A 14990-nucleotide genomic window follows, 5' to 3' on the forward strand; every position below is an offset into this window, starting at 1 on the left:
AAATCATTTTGAACACCTGTGAATTCAACCTGAGATCTAAGAAAACAATTGCTACAATTCTACAAATAGAAAAGTGACTACTTTTTGCAAGGCAGGAAGTGTGAAGTGGTCCATCCGAAGGGATATATCAGAAGATAAACTGTGGGGGAGGAATCCTCCATAAGCCAACTACCAGAAAGTGATGTAGCATGCACTGCAAAATCAGAGCTTTTAGAAGTCTGCTCTTGCGAGTGACATCCCTGCCTGAAATGTGCAAAGGTGGAAAACAGAGCAGAATCATAGGTGGGACAGTGAGGACTCAGAATCCCCAGGATCACAGAAAGAGCAGAGATGCCTGAGTGTAGCAGAGTTCCCAAGTATTGGAACAAGGATGCTGGCTGCAATCCTCAAGCACAGGAGTAAGCTTTCAGTTCAGTTTTGTGATAAACTGTGAACCCAAGTACAATCAGGTGATCACTGTCTGGTCAGGGGCCCAGCAAGCAGCAGAACCATGGTGAAAATGTGTAAAAGACTGTACTAAGGGATGAAGAGGAACATGATATCATACTTAAAGGGTCTATCCAACAAGGAGATGTAACAATTACAAATATTTATGCCTCTAATTTGGGAACAGTCAATTATATCAACCAGTTAATAAATTAAAGAAACACATTGAGAATAATACAGTAATAGTAGCGGACTTTAACATCCAACTAAGAGCAATGGACAGATCACCTCAGTGGAAGATCAAAAAGGAAATAAGGGTTTTGAATAACACATTGGACTCTGGATAACACAGATGGATTTCATAGATACATAGAGAGCATTCCATCCTAAAGTAAGAGAACACACACTGTTCTCCAGTCTACATGTAACATTCTCAAGAATCAATCACACAGAGAGTCACAAATCAGGTCTCTACTGATATCAAAAGACTGGATTATTCCCTGCATATTTTCAGACCACAATGATTTGAAACTGTAATTCAGTCACAAGAGGAAATTTGGAAGGAGTTGAAATACTTGGAGGTTAAAGGACATCCTGCTAAATAATGAATGGGTCAGCCACGAAATTAAAGAAGAATTAAAAATAATCAAGGAAGTGAAGGAAAATGAAAACACAACAATTAAAACCTGTGGGATGCAGCAAAAGTGGTACTAAGAGGGAAGGATGTATCAACACAAGGCTGTCTCAAGAAACAAGAAAAATCTCAAATATACAACCTAACTGTACACCTCAAGAAGTTGGAGAAAGAACAGCAAATAAAGCCTAACCCAAGCAGGAATAGAAGAATAATATAGATTATAACAGAAATCAATGAAATAAAACCAAAAGAACATTAGAATAGATCAACAAAACTAGGAACTTGTTCTTTGAAAGAATTAAAAGATCGAAAACCTCTAGCCAGGCTTATCAAAAAGAAAAATGAAAGGGGCCAAATTAATAAGATCATGAATGAAATAGGAGATAACATGACCAACACTAAGGAATAGAGTTATAAGATCATATTTTGAGAAACTTAATCCCAAAAAATCAGTCAAACTGGAAGAAATAGGTACATTCTTAGAAACATATAAATGACCAAAACTGAAACGGGAAGAAATAGAAAACTTGAACAGACCCATAACCAGCAAGGAAATCGAAGCAATAATCAAAAATCTCCCAACAAACAAGAGTCCAGAACCAGATGGCTTCCCAGGGGATATCTAACAAACACATAAAGAACTGATTCCTATTCTTCTGAAGCTGTTGAAAGAAAGAAAGAAAATGGAAGGAAAACTTGCAAACTCATTTTATGAGGTCAGCATTACCTTGATTACCTTGATCCCCAAACTGAGAAAGAACCCATCAAAAAGGAGAATTACAGACCAATATCCCTGGTGAACATGGATGCCAAAATTCTCACCAAGATACTAGCCAAAAGGATCTGAGAGAATATTAAAAGGAATATTCACCAGGACTAGGGGGGATTTATTCCTGGTTTCAAGGGTGGTTCAACATCCATAAGTCAATCAACGTGATAGATCACATTAATGAAAGAAAAAACAAGGACCATATAATCCTCTCAATTGATGCAGAGAAGGTACTCAACAACAACAACAACAATAACAACAACAAAACAGCATAGTTTCTTGATTAAGACTCTTCAAAGTATTGGGATAGACAGAACATTACTCAGTATCATCAAAGCCATCTGCAAAAAGCCCACAGCAAATATAATTCTCAATGGTGAAAAATGGAAAGCTTTTCTCTTAAGGTCAGGAACAGAATAAAGATGATGACTCTCACCATTATTGTTCAGCATAGTACTAGCATTCCTATCCTCCACAATCAGACAACAAAAAGAAATAAATGCTACCAGGTGGTGGGTAATATGGAGGACATGTACTGCATGGAGCACTGGGTGTGATGCCAAAATAATGAACACTGCTATGCTGTAAATAAACAAAAAAAAAAGAAAAGAAAGAAAGAAATTCTATTCACATTAGCAAAGAACTCAAGCTCTTTCTCTTCATAGATACATGATACTCTATGTTGAAAATACAAAAGACTCCACACCAAAATTGTTATAATTCATACAGCAATTCAGCAACATGGCAAGACACAAAATCAACGCACAGAAATCAGCTGAATTTCTATACACAATGTGACTGAAGAAAGGGAAATTAAGGAATTTATCCCATTCACAATTGCACAAAAACCATAAGGTACCTAGGAATAAACCTAACCAAAAGGAATAGAATCTATACTCTAGAAAATACAGAACACTTACAAAAGAAATTGAGGAGGACACAAAGATTTGGAAAAATAATCCATGCTCATGGATTGAAAGATTAAATATTGTGAAATTGTCATGTTGCCTAAAACAATCTACACACTCAATGCAATCTCTATCAAAATACCATCAACAGATGAGGAGGAGTCAAGATGGCAGAGAAGTAGCAGGCTGAGACTATATCAGGTAGCAGGAGATCAGCTCGATAGCTTATCTAAACATTGCAAACACCTACAAATCCAATGGGAGATCGAAGAGAAGAAGAACAGCAATTCTAGAAAAAGAAAATCAACCACTTTCGGAAAGGTAGGACTGGTGGAGAAATGAATCTAAAACGATGGGAGAATAGACCGTGGGGTGAGGGGCCGGCTCCCAACAAGTGGCGGAGGAATGGAGCACAAAATCAGGACTTTTAAAAGTCTGTTCCACTGAGGGACATTGCTCCAGAGGCTAAACCGGGGTGAAGCCCATGCGGGGTCAGCGTGGCCACAGGTTCCGCAGGGTCACAGAAGGATCGGGGGTGTCGGAGTGTCACAGAGCTTGCAGGTATTAGAACAGAGAAGCCGGCTGCAGAGACAGAGCCGAGGACTGAACTCTCAGCTCAGTGTTACCTTGAACTGGTCGCGGGCTGGGTGAGCTCAGAGCATGGCTGGAGGCTGGGGATACAGGAGTGATTGGGTGCTGTCCTCTGGGGGCGCACTGAGGAGTGGGGCGCCGGGCTCTCGGCTCCTCCGGGATGGAGACTGGAGGCCACCATTTTCATTCCCGTCCTCCGGAACTCTACAGAAAGCGTTCAGGGAACAGAAACTCCCAAAAGCGAACCTGAGCTGATTACTCAGTCCGAACCCCGAAAGGGCGATGCAATCCCGCCTCGGGCAAAGACACTTGAGAGTCACTACAACAGGCCCCTCCCCCAGAAGATTAACAAAATATCCAGCCAGGACGAAGTTCATCTATCAAGGAAAGCAGGTTCAATTCCTAAGACAGAAGCGGAATTCCAGAGGAGGAGAAAGCAAAGCACAGAACTCATGGCTTTCTCCCCATGATTCTTTACTCTTGCGGTTAATTCAATTATTTTTTCTTTTTTCATTTTTTTTCTTTCTTTTTTCTTCTTCTGCTAATTTTTTTAAAACTTTTACCCTTTTCTTTTTTAACGTTTTTTGACTAGTTTATCTAAATATATATATATATATATTCTCTCCTTTTTATATTTTTTCCTTATTTGTTTTATTTTTTAAATTTTTTACTTTTTTTTTCTGAACCTATTTTTATCCCCTTTCTCCACCTCAAAATTTGGGGTCTCTTCTGATTTGGTTACAGCGCATTTTTCTGGGGTCTTTGCCACCCTTTTAGTAGTTTATTTGCTCCTTCATATTCTCTTATCTGGACAAAATGACAAGGCGGAAAAAATCACCACAAACAAAAGAACAAGAGGCAGTACTGAAGGCTAGGGACCTAATCAACACAGACATTGGTAATATGTCAGATCAGGAGTTCAGAATGACGAAGCTGAACATTCTAGCTGGGTTCGAAAAAGGCATGGAAGATATTAGAGAAACCCACTCTGGAGATATAAAAGCCCTTTCTGGAGAAATTAAAGAACTAAAATCTAACCAAGTTGAAATCAAAAAAGCTATTAATGAGGTGCAATCAAAAATGGAGGCTCTCACTGCTAGGATCAATGAGGCAGAAGAAAGAATTAGTGATATAGAAGACCAAATGACAGAGAATAAAGAAGCAGAGCAAAAGAAGGACAAACAGCTACTGGACCACGAGGGGAGAATTCGAGAGATAAGTGACACCATAAGACGAAACAACATTAGAATAATTGGGATTCCAGAAGAAGAAGAAAGAGAGAGGGGAGCAGAAGGTCTATTGGAGAGAATTATTGGAGAGAATTTCCCTAATATGGCAAAGGGAACAAGCATCAAAATCCAGGAGATGCAGAGAACCCCCCTCAAAGTCAACAAGAATAGGTCCACACCCCGTCACCTAATAGTAAAATTTACAAGTCTTAGTGACAAAGAGAAAATCCTGAAAGCAGCCCGGGAAAAGAAGTCTATAACATACAACAGTAAAAATATTAGATTGGCAGCAGACTTATCCACAGAGACCTGGCAGGCCAGAAAGAGCTGGCATGATGTATTCAGAGCACAAAATGAGAAAAACATGCAGCCAAGAATACTCTATCCAGCTAGGCTATCATTGAAAATAGAAGGAGAGATAAAAAGCTTCCAGGACAAACAAAAGCTGAAAGAATTTGCAAACACCAAACCAGCTCTACAGGAAATATTGAAAGGGGTCCTCTAAGCAAAGAAAGAGCCTAAAAGTAGTAGATCAGAAAGGTACAGAGACAGTATACAGTAACAGTCACCTTACAGGCAATACAATGGCACTAAATTCATATCTCTCAATAGTTACCCTGAATGTTAATGGGCTAAATGCCCCAATCAAAAGACACAGGGTATCAGAATGGATAAAAAAACAAAACCCATCAGTATGTTGCCTACAAGAAACTCATTTTAGATGCGAAGACACCACCAGATTTAAAGTGAGGGGGTGGAAAACAATTTACCATGCTAATGGGCATCAGAAGAAAGCTGGGGTGGCAATCCTTATATCAGATCAATTAGATTTTAAGCCAAAGACTATAATAAGAGATGAGGAAGGACACTATATCCTACTCAAAGGGTCTGTCCAACAAGAAGATCTAACAATTTTAAATATCTATGCCCCTAACGTGGGAGCAGCCAACTATATCAACCAATTAATAACAAAATCAAAGAAACACATCAATAATAATACAATAATAGTAGGGGACTTTAACACCCCCCTCACTGAAATGGACAGATCATTCAAGCAAAAGATCAACAAGGAAATAAAGGCCTTAAATGACACACTGGACCAGATGGACATCACAGATATATTCAGAACATTTCATCCCAAAGCAACAGAATACACATTCTTCTCTAGTGCACATGGAACCGTCTCCAGAATAGATCACATCCTGGGTCACAAATCAGGTCTCAACTGGTATCAAAAGATTAGGATCATTCCGTTCATGTTTTCAGACCACAATGCTCTGAAGCTAGAACACAATCACAAGAGGAAAGCTGGAAAGAACCAAAATACATGGAGACTAAACAGCATCCTTCTAAAGAATGAATGGGTCAACCAGGAAATTAAAGAAGAATTGAAAAAAATCATGGAAACAAATGATAATGAAACCACAATGGTTCAAAATCTGTGAGACACAACAAAGGCAGTCCTGAGAGGAAAATATATAGCGGTACAAGCCTTTCTCAAGAAACAAGAAAAGTCTCAAGTACACAACCTAACCCTACACGTAAAGGAGCTGGAGAAAGAACAAGAAAGAAACCCTAAACCCAGCAGGAGAAGAGAAATCATAAAGATCAGAGCAGAAATCAATGAAATAGAAACAAACAACAACAAAAAAAACAATAGAAAAAATCAATGAAACTAGGAGCTGGTTCTTTGAAAGAATCAATAAGATTGACAAATCCCTGGCCAGACTCATTAAAAAGAAAAGAGAAAGGACCCAAATAAATAAAATCATGAATGAAAGAGGAGAGATCACAGCTAACACCAAAGAAATACAGACAATTATAAGAACATACTATGAGCAACTCTACGCCAACAAATTGGACAATCTGGAAGAAATGGATGCATTCCTAGAGACATATAAACTACCACAACTGAACCAGGAAGAAATAGAAAACCTGAATAGGCCCATAACCAGTAAGGAGATTGAAATAGTCATCAAAAATCTCCAAAGAAACAGAAGCCCAGGGCCAGACTGCTTCCAGGGGAATTCTACCAAATATTTAAAGAAGAACTAATTCCTATTCTCCTGAAACTAAAATAGTTTCCAAAAAATAGAAATGGAAGGAAAACTTCCAAACTCATTTTATGAGGCCAGCATCACCTTGATCCCAAAACCAGTCAAGGATCCCACCAAAAAAGAGAACTACAGACCAATATCCTTGATGAACACAGATGCAAAAATTCTCGCCAAAATACTAGCCAATAGGATTCAACAGTACATTAAAAGGATTGTTCACCACGATCGAGTGGGATTTATTCCAGGGCTGCAGGGTTGGTTCAACATCCGCAAATCAATCAATGTGATACAACACATTAATAAAAGAAAGAACAAGAACCATATGATACTCTCAATAGATGCTGAAAAAGCATTTGACAAAGTACAGCACCCCTTCCTGATCAAAACTCTTCAAAGTGTAGGGATAGAGGGCACAAACCTCAATATTATCAAAGCCATCTATGAAAAACCCACTGCAAATATCATTCTCAGTGGAGAAAAACTGAAAGCTTTTCCGCTAAGGTCAGGAACATGGCAGGGATATCCATTATCACCACTGCTATTCAACATAGTACTAGAAGTCCTAGCCTCAGCAATCAGACAACAAAAAGAAATTAAAGGCATCCAAATTGGCAAAGAAGAAGTCAAACTATCACTCTTCGCAGATGATATGATACTATATGTGGAAAACACAAAAGACTCCACTCCAAAACTGCTAGAACTTGTACAGGAATTCAGTAAAGTGTCAGGATATAAAATCAATGCACAGAAATCAGTTGCATTTCTGTACACCAACAACAAGACAGAAGAAAGAGAAATTAAGGAGTCAACCCCATTTACAATTGCACCCAAAACTATAAGATACCTAGGAATAAACCTAACCAAAGAGGCTAAGAATATATACGCAGAAAACTATAAAGTACTCATGAAAGAAATTGAGGAAGACACAAAGAAATGGAAAAATGTTCCATGCTCCTGGATTGGAAGAATAAATATTGTGAAAATGTCTATGCTACCTAAAGCAATCTATACATTTAATGCAATCCCTATCAAAATACCATCCATTTTTTTTCAAAGAAATGGAACAAATAATCCTAAAATTTATATGGAACCAGAAAAGACCTCGAATAGCCAAAGGAATATTGAAGAACAAAGCCAAAGTGGGTGGCATCACAATTCCGGACTTCAAGCTCTATTACAAAGCTGTCATCATCAAGACAGCATGGTACTGGCACTAAAACAGACACATAGATCAATGGAACAGAATAGAGAGCCCAGAAATAGACCTTCAACTCCATGGTCAACTAATCTTTGACAAAGCAGGAAAGAATGTCCAATGGAAAAAAGACAGCCTCTTCAATAAATGGTGCTGGTAAAATTGGACAGCCACATGCAGAAAAATGAAATTGGACCACTTCCTTACACCACACATGAAAATAGACTCAAAACGGATGAAGGACCTCAATGTGAGATAGGAATCCATCAAAATCCTTGAGGAGAATGCAGGCAGCAACCTCTTCGACCTCAGCCATAGCAACATCTTCCTAGGAACATCGGCATAGGCAAGGGAAGCAAGGGCAAAAATGAACTATTGGGATTTCATCAAGATCAAAAGCTTTTGCACAGCAAAGGCAACAGTTAACAAAACCAAAAGACAACTGACAGAATGGGAGAAGATATTTGCAAACGACATATCAGATAAAGGACTAGTGTCCAAAATCTATAAGGAACTTAACAAACTCAACACCCAATGAACAAACAATCCAATCAAGAAATGGGCAGAGGACATGAACAGACATTTCTGCAAAGAAGACATCCAGATTGCCAACAGAACACATGAAAAAGTGCTCCACATCACTCGGCATCAGGGAAATACAAATCAAAACCACAGTGAGATATCACCTCACACCAGTCAGAATGGCTAAAATGAACAAGTCAGGAAATGACAGAAGCTGGCGAGGATGCGGAGAAAGGGGAACCCTCCTCCACTGTTGGTGGGAATGCAAGCTGGTGCAACCACTCTGGAAAACAGCATGGAGGTTCCTCAAAATGTTGAAAATAGAACTACCCTATGACCCAGCAATTGCACTACTGGGTATTTACCCTAAAGATACAAACGCAGTGATCCAAAGGGGCACATGTACCCTAATGTTAATAGCAGCAATGTCCACAATAGCCAAACTATGGAAAGAAACTAGATGTCCATCAACAGATGAATGGATAAAGAAGATGTGGTATATATACACAATGGAATACTATGCAGCCATCAAAAGAAATGAAATCTTGCCATTTGCGATGACATGGATGGAACTAGAGGGTATCATGCTTAGTGAAATAAGTCAATCGGAGAAAGACAACTATCATATGATCTCCCTGATATGAGGACATGGAGATGCAACATGGGGGGTTAGGGGGACATAAGAAGAATAAATGAAACAAGATGGGATTGGGAGGGAGACAAACCATAAATGACTCTTAATCTCACAAAACAAATGGGTGGTTGCTGTGGGGAGGTGGGGTTATGAGAGGGGGAGTGGGTTATGGACATTGGGGAGGGTATGTGCTATCATGAGTGCTGTGAAGTGTGTAAACCTGGCGATTCACAGACCTGTACCCCTGGGGATAAAAATACATTATATGTTTATAAAAAATAAAAATTGGAAAGTGAGGCAAACCATAAGAGACTATGGACTGAAAAACAACTAGAGGGTTTTGAAGGGTCAGGGGTGGGAGTTTGGGGGAACAGGTGATGGGTAATAGGGAGGGCACGTATTGCATGGAGCACTGGGTGTTGTGCAAAGACAATGAATACTGTTACACTGAAAAAAATAAATTTAAATACTGAAAAAAATAAATACCATCGCCATTTTTTGCAGAGCTGGAACAAACAATCCAAAAATTTGTATGGAACCAGAGAAGACTCTGAATCACAAGGGGATTGTTGCAAAGGACAAGTAAAGCTGGGTGCATTACAATGCTTGACTTCTAACTATATATTACAAATCTGTGATCATCAAGAAAGAATGGTATTGACACACAAAAACAGACACATTTATCAGTGGAACAAAACAGAGATCCCAGAAATGGACCCTTATCTCTATGGTCCACTAGTCGTCAACAAATCAGGAAATAATATCCAATGGAAAAAAAGGCAGTCTCTTCAATAAATGGTATTGGGAAAATTGGACAGCCACATGCAGAAAAATGAAACTGGACCATTCTCTTACAACATACAGAAAGATAAACTCAAAATGGAAGAAGGACCTAAATGTGACACAGGAATCCATCAAAATTCTAGAGGAGAACACAGGTTACAACCTTATAAACCATGGACACAGCCACTTTTTCCAAGACAAGTCTATAAAGGAAAGGGAAACAAAGCAAAAATAAATTATTGGGGCTTCATTAAGATAAAAAGCATCTTCACAGCAAAGGAAACAGTCAACAAAACTAAAAGACAAACTACCAAATGGGAGAAAATATTTGCAAATGATATATCAGATAAAGGGCTGGTATCCAAGGTCTATAAAGAACTTACCAAACTCAACATCCAAAAACCAAATAATGTAGTCAAAAAAATGGGCAGAAGACATGAACAGACACTTGTCCAAAGAAGACATACAAATGGCCAACAGGCACATGAAAAATGCTCCACATCACTTGCCATCATGGAAATACAAATGAAAACCACAACGAGATACACCTTTCACTGGTTACAGTGGCAAAAATTAACAAGACAGGAAACAAGTGTTGGCAAGGATGTGGAGAAAGGGGACCCTGTTGGTAGGAATGCAAGCTGGTACAGTCACTCTGGAAAACAGTATTTAACTTCCCCAGGAAGTTAAAAATGAGCTACTTTATGATCCAGCAATTACACTATGGGGTATTTACCCCCAAAGATAGTGATGTAGTGAAATGAAGGGGCACCTGCACCCCAATGTTCATAGCAGCAACGTCCACAATAGCCAAACTATGGATAGAGTCAAAATGTTCTTCAGAAGATGAATAGATAAAGAAGATGGATGTGGTTCATGTACACAAGGAATAATAGCCATTGGAAAGGATGAATATCTACCATTTACATGAACATCAATGGAACTGGAGGGGATTATAGTAAGCAAAAAAAGCAGAGAAAGACAATTATCATATGTTCATTCATGTGGAACATAAGGAATAGTGTAGAGGACAATAGAGAAAGGGAGGGAAAACTGAATGTGAAATCATCAGAGAGGGAGATAATCCATGCGAAACTCTTAACTACAGGAAAGAAACTGAGGGTTGATTGTGGGTGGTAGGTGAGGGGATGGGGTAACTGTGTGAAGGAAATTAAAGAGGGCACATGGTATGCTGAGCACTGTGTGTTATATTCAACTAATGAATCATTGAACATTATATAAATAACAATGTAGTATACTTTGGCTAATTGAATTTAAATAAAAAATAAATAAATGAAGGAATGGAACACCACAGAAGGTTGTAGTTATAAAATTTTGCAATATTTAATATTGAGATATTTTATTTTTTAGAGACACACTTGTATTTATTTCTAAATATGGCCTGGAAATATTCTGTCTCTCAACGGTTTTTCCTATATATTTTTTCTTAAGGTATTTATGCTCTCCTGGTCTTTTTAAAAGATCTTGTATTAGCAAAATCTAAGTGTTCTACATTCGCAGGGAAATTATCTTCCCAAATATTCTCCAAACAGCTGCTTTAATCTCCTTGTTTCTAAGACTATATATGATGGGATTCAGGAAAGGAGGCAAAACTGTGTATGCCAGAGCAATCATCAAATCTTGAATGGATGAAGTTTTGGCAATTGGTCCTAAGGCAGCAAAGAGTCCTGTAATGAGGAAGAGCATGATAACAATCAGCTGTGGGGAGCAGGCGGAAAAGACTTTTACTGTATTCTCCACTGAAGGGATTCTGAGCACTGTTGAGAATATCTGGATATAGGAGATGATCATAAGAACAAAGCATCCCAGAACAAAGCAGGAACTCAGAGCTAGGGTCACAAGCTCAACAAAGAAAACCTCATGAGAAACTGGGGCCAAAATGTGAGGGATGTCACAGAAGAACTGGTGGATTATGTTGTATCTTGAAATGGAATCCCTAAATATGTTGCCAGTGTGGACTGCTCATAAATAAAACAACTTAGCCAGGCAATGGCTGCTATGTGATGGCATTTTTCTGGTGTCATAATGGCTTCTTATTGGGGGGGTAACAAATGGCAACATAGCAGTCATAGGACATGACAGTGAGAAAGGCCAGCTCAACAGAAGCAAAAGCAAAGAAAAAATAAACTTGAGCCACACAGCCAAAGTAAGAGATGGAGTTATTGTGAGTCCAGGAGCTGTGGACTGACTTAGGCACAGTGACTGAGATGTAGCACAAATCCAAAAAGGAGAGGTTCTTCAGAAAAAAGTACATGGGTCTGTGAAGATACTGGTCAAAAGTAATGATTATCATGATGAGAAGGTGCCACACCAGTGCTGTCAGATAAACCAGCAGAAACACTCCAACATGAAGTATCTGTAGCTCACAGATGTCAGAAAACCCCATGAGCAGGAACTCTGTCACTTCTGTGAGATTGTCCATTGTGCAAGGAAATCTGTGTTCTGATTGTTTAAGAAAATATGTAATAATTAAAAATGAGACAAAGAAAAATGAGCACAATATTGTATTAATACAATTATGTAGGAATTATATCCCCTAGTTAAAGGAATAAATTAGATATCATCTATGCTGCTTAAGTAAATACATTTCTTAATTTAAATTCAATTAGCCAACTTGTAGTACACCATTGGTTTCAGATGTAGAGTTCAACAATTCATCAGTTGCATATAACACCCATTGTTCATTACATTACCTGCCATCCTTAATGCCTATCACCCAGTTACCCTATTCCCCAATCACCTCCAGAAATTCTCAGTTCCTTTCCCACAGGTCAGAGTCTCTCATGATTTGTCTCCCTCTATGATTTCTTCCCATTTTGTTTTCCTTCCCTTATCCTATGATCCCCTGCACTGGTTCTTATATACCTCATGTGAGTGAAAACATATGATAATTGTCTTTCTCTGACTGACTTATTTCACTGAGCATAATACCCTCTAGTTCCATCCAGTGTAAATGGTAAACTTTCATCCTTTCTGATGGTTGAGTAATATTCTATTGTATATTGTATCTCTTGTATATACATCATATATTTTTATCCATTCCTCTGTCAATGGACATCTAGGCTTTTTCCATAGTTTGTCTATTGTTGAGTTTCTTTAAGAAAAAAATATTACTTTTTTCATAGGTTTCTTTAGCTCTCAGTAAGGTCATAAGTAACCGTCTGTAGGCTAATAAAATTCCTACATCTAAAGCTTCCAGTTCTTCCCCTGTCCCACATAACCAACTCTGTATTGATAACTCCTCCAGATTACCACTGAAACTTCACAATCAACATGAACCAAAATTCATTTACTACAGATTATGTCCTCTGAAGATCCTTTAAATTCATTCAAGTGTTTCGCATTAAAATACATTCACTTCCTCTCTGTCTTGTATTTTTTTCAACAGGCTCATTTAGAGTTTGCTAACTCCAAATTTTTGTCTCTCCAATCCATTTTTTACTCATAAATTAGTGGCTTTAATAAACCCCTATTAGATCATGCCAATCCTCTACTTAAAAATCATTCAAGTTACCCATTTTGCTTGGAAGAAAATTTAAATGCCCTAACAGATCTTCAAAGACTGTTTTTAAAAACTCCAGTATAGGGGAGCCTGGGTGGCTCAGTGGGTTAAAGCCTCTGCCTTTGGCTCAAGTCATGATCTCAGGGTCCTGGGATCCAGTCCCACATTGGGCTCTCCGCTCATCAGGGAGCCTGCTTCCTCCTCTCTCTGCCTGCCTCTCTGCCTACTTGTGATCTCTCTGTCAAATAAATAAATAAAATATTAAAAAAAACACCTCCAGTATAATTAGTGTTCTTCTAGTTTAAGGTGTACAATATAGTGGCTTAACAATTCTATACATTACTCCAGTGCCCATCAAGGTAAGCGTACTCTTAATCCCTTTCACTTATTTCACTCATCCCTGCTCCCATCCTCCTTGGTAACCACCACATTGTTCTCTATATTTAAGAGTCAGTGTTTTTTGCTTTTTGTTTGTCTATTTTTCCTTGTTTCTTTGCTTTGTTTCTTAAATCCCACACATGAGTGAAATCATATATTTGTCTTTCTCTGACAGATGTATTGCATATAGCATTGTACCCTCTAGATCCCTTCAATACTATTGCCAATGGTGACATTTCATTCTTCTCCATGATATAGTATCTTCCTATCCAATTCATCTATCCAAGAATACTTGGGTTGCTTCTATATCTTGGCTATTATAAATAAGGCTGAAATAAACATAGGAGTGCATATTATATATAAAATAAAAATCAATATAATATTTATATATTTCATATATTAATATTATATTATATAATTATATAAGATTTATAATATATGATATATAATTATATAAAATAATTAATATTAATATATTATATCATAATATAAATAATATAATAATATAAATAAATAATATAACATGCATTTATATTATATTAATTAATATTATATTATATAAATATATAATAATAAATATATATATAATTGCATATAATTAAAACATTATTGCTTTCATTTTGTTTTGGTAAATACCTTTAGTGGAATTATTAAATCATATATTAACTCTATTTTTATTTTATTTTATTTATTTATTTTTATTTATTTTTTATTTTTTTTATTCCTTAATTTGTTTATTTACAGCATAACAGTGTTCATTGTTTTGGCATCACACCCAGTGCTCCATGCAGTATGTGCCCTCCCTATTACCCACCACCTGGTTCCTCAACCTCCCACCCCCCCCCGCCCCTTCAAAACCCTCTGGTTGTTTTTCAGAGTCCATAGTCTCTCATGGTTTATCTCCCCTTCCAGTTTCCCTCAACTTCCTCTCCTCTCCATGTCCCCATGTCCTCCATGTTATTTGTTATGCTCCACAAATAAGTGAGACCATATGATACTTGACTCTCTCTGCTTGACTTATTTTGCTCAGCATCATCTCTTCCAGTCCCGTCCATGTTGCTACAAAAGTTGGGTATTCATCCTTTCTGATGGAGGCATAATACTCCATTGTGTATATGGACCACATCTTCCTTATCCATTCATCCGTTGAAGGGCATCTTGGTTCTTTCCACAGTTTGGCGACCATAGCCATTGCTGCAATAAACATTGGGGTACAGATGGCCCTTCTTTCACTACATCTGTATCTTTGGGGTAAATACCCAGCAGTGCAATTGCAGGGTCATAGGGAAGCTCTATTCTTAATTTCTTCAGGAGTCTCCACACTGTTCTCCAAAGTGG

General features: G+C 37.9%; 1 pseudogene; it reads right to left on the reverse strand.

The window, feature by feature from the left end:
* Positions 1 to 11260: 11260 nt before the first annotated feature.
* LOC123936256 lies at positions 11261 to 12194 on the reverse strand (annotated as a pseudogene).
* Positions 12195 to 14990: the final 2796 nt, after the last annotated feature.

This window comes from Meles meles, unplaced genomic scaffold (assembly GCF_922984935.1).
Source record: "Meles meles unplaced genomic scaffold, mMelMel3.1 paternal haplotype, whole genome shotgun sequence".
In the NCBI taxonomy this organism is placed as follows: Eukaryota; Metazoa; Chordata; class Mammalia; order Carnivora; family Mustelidae; genus Meles; species Meles meles.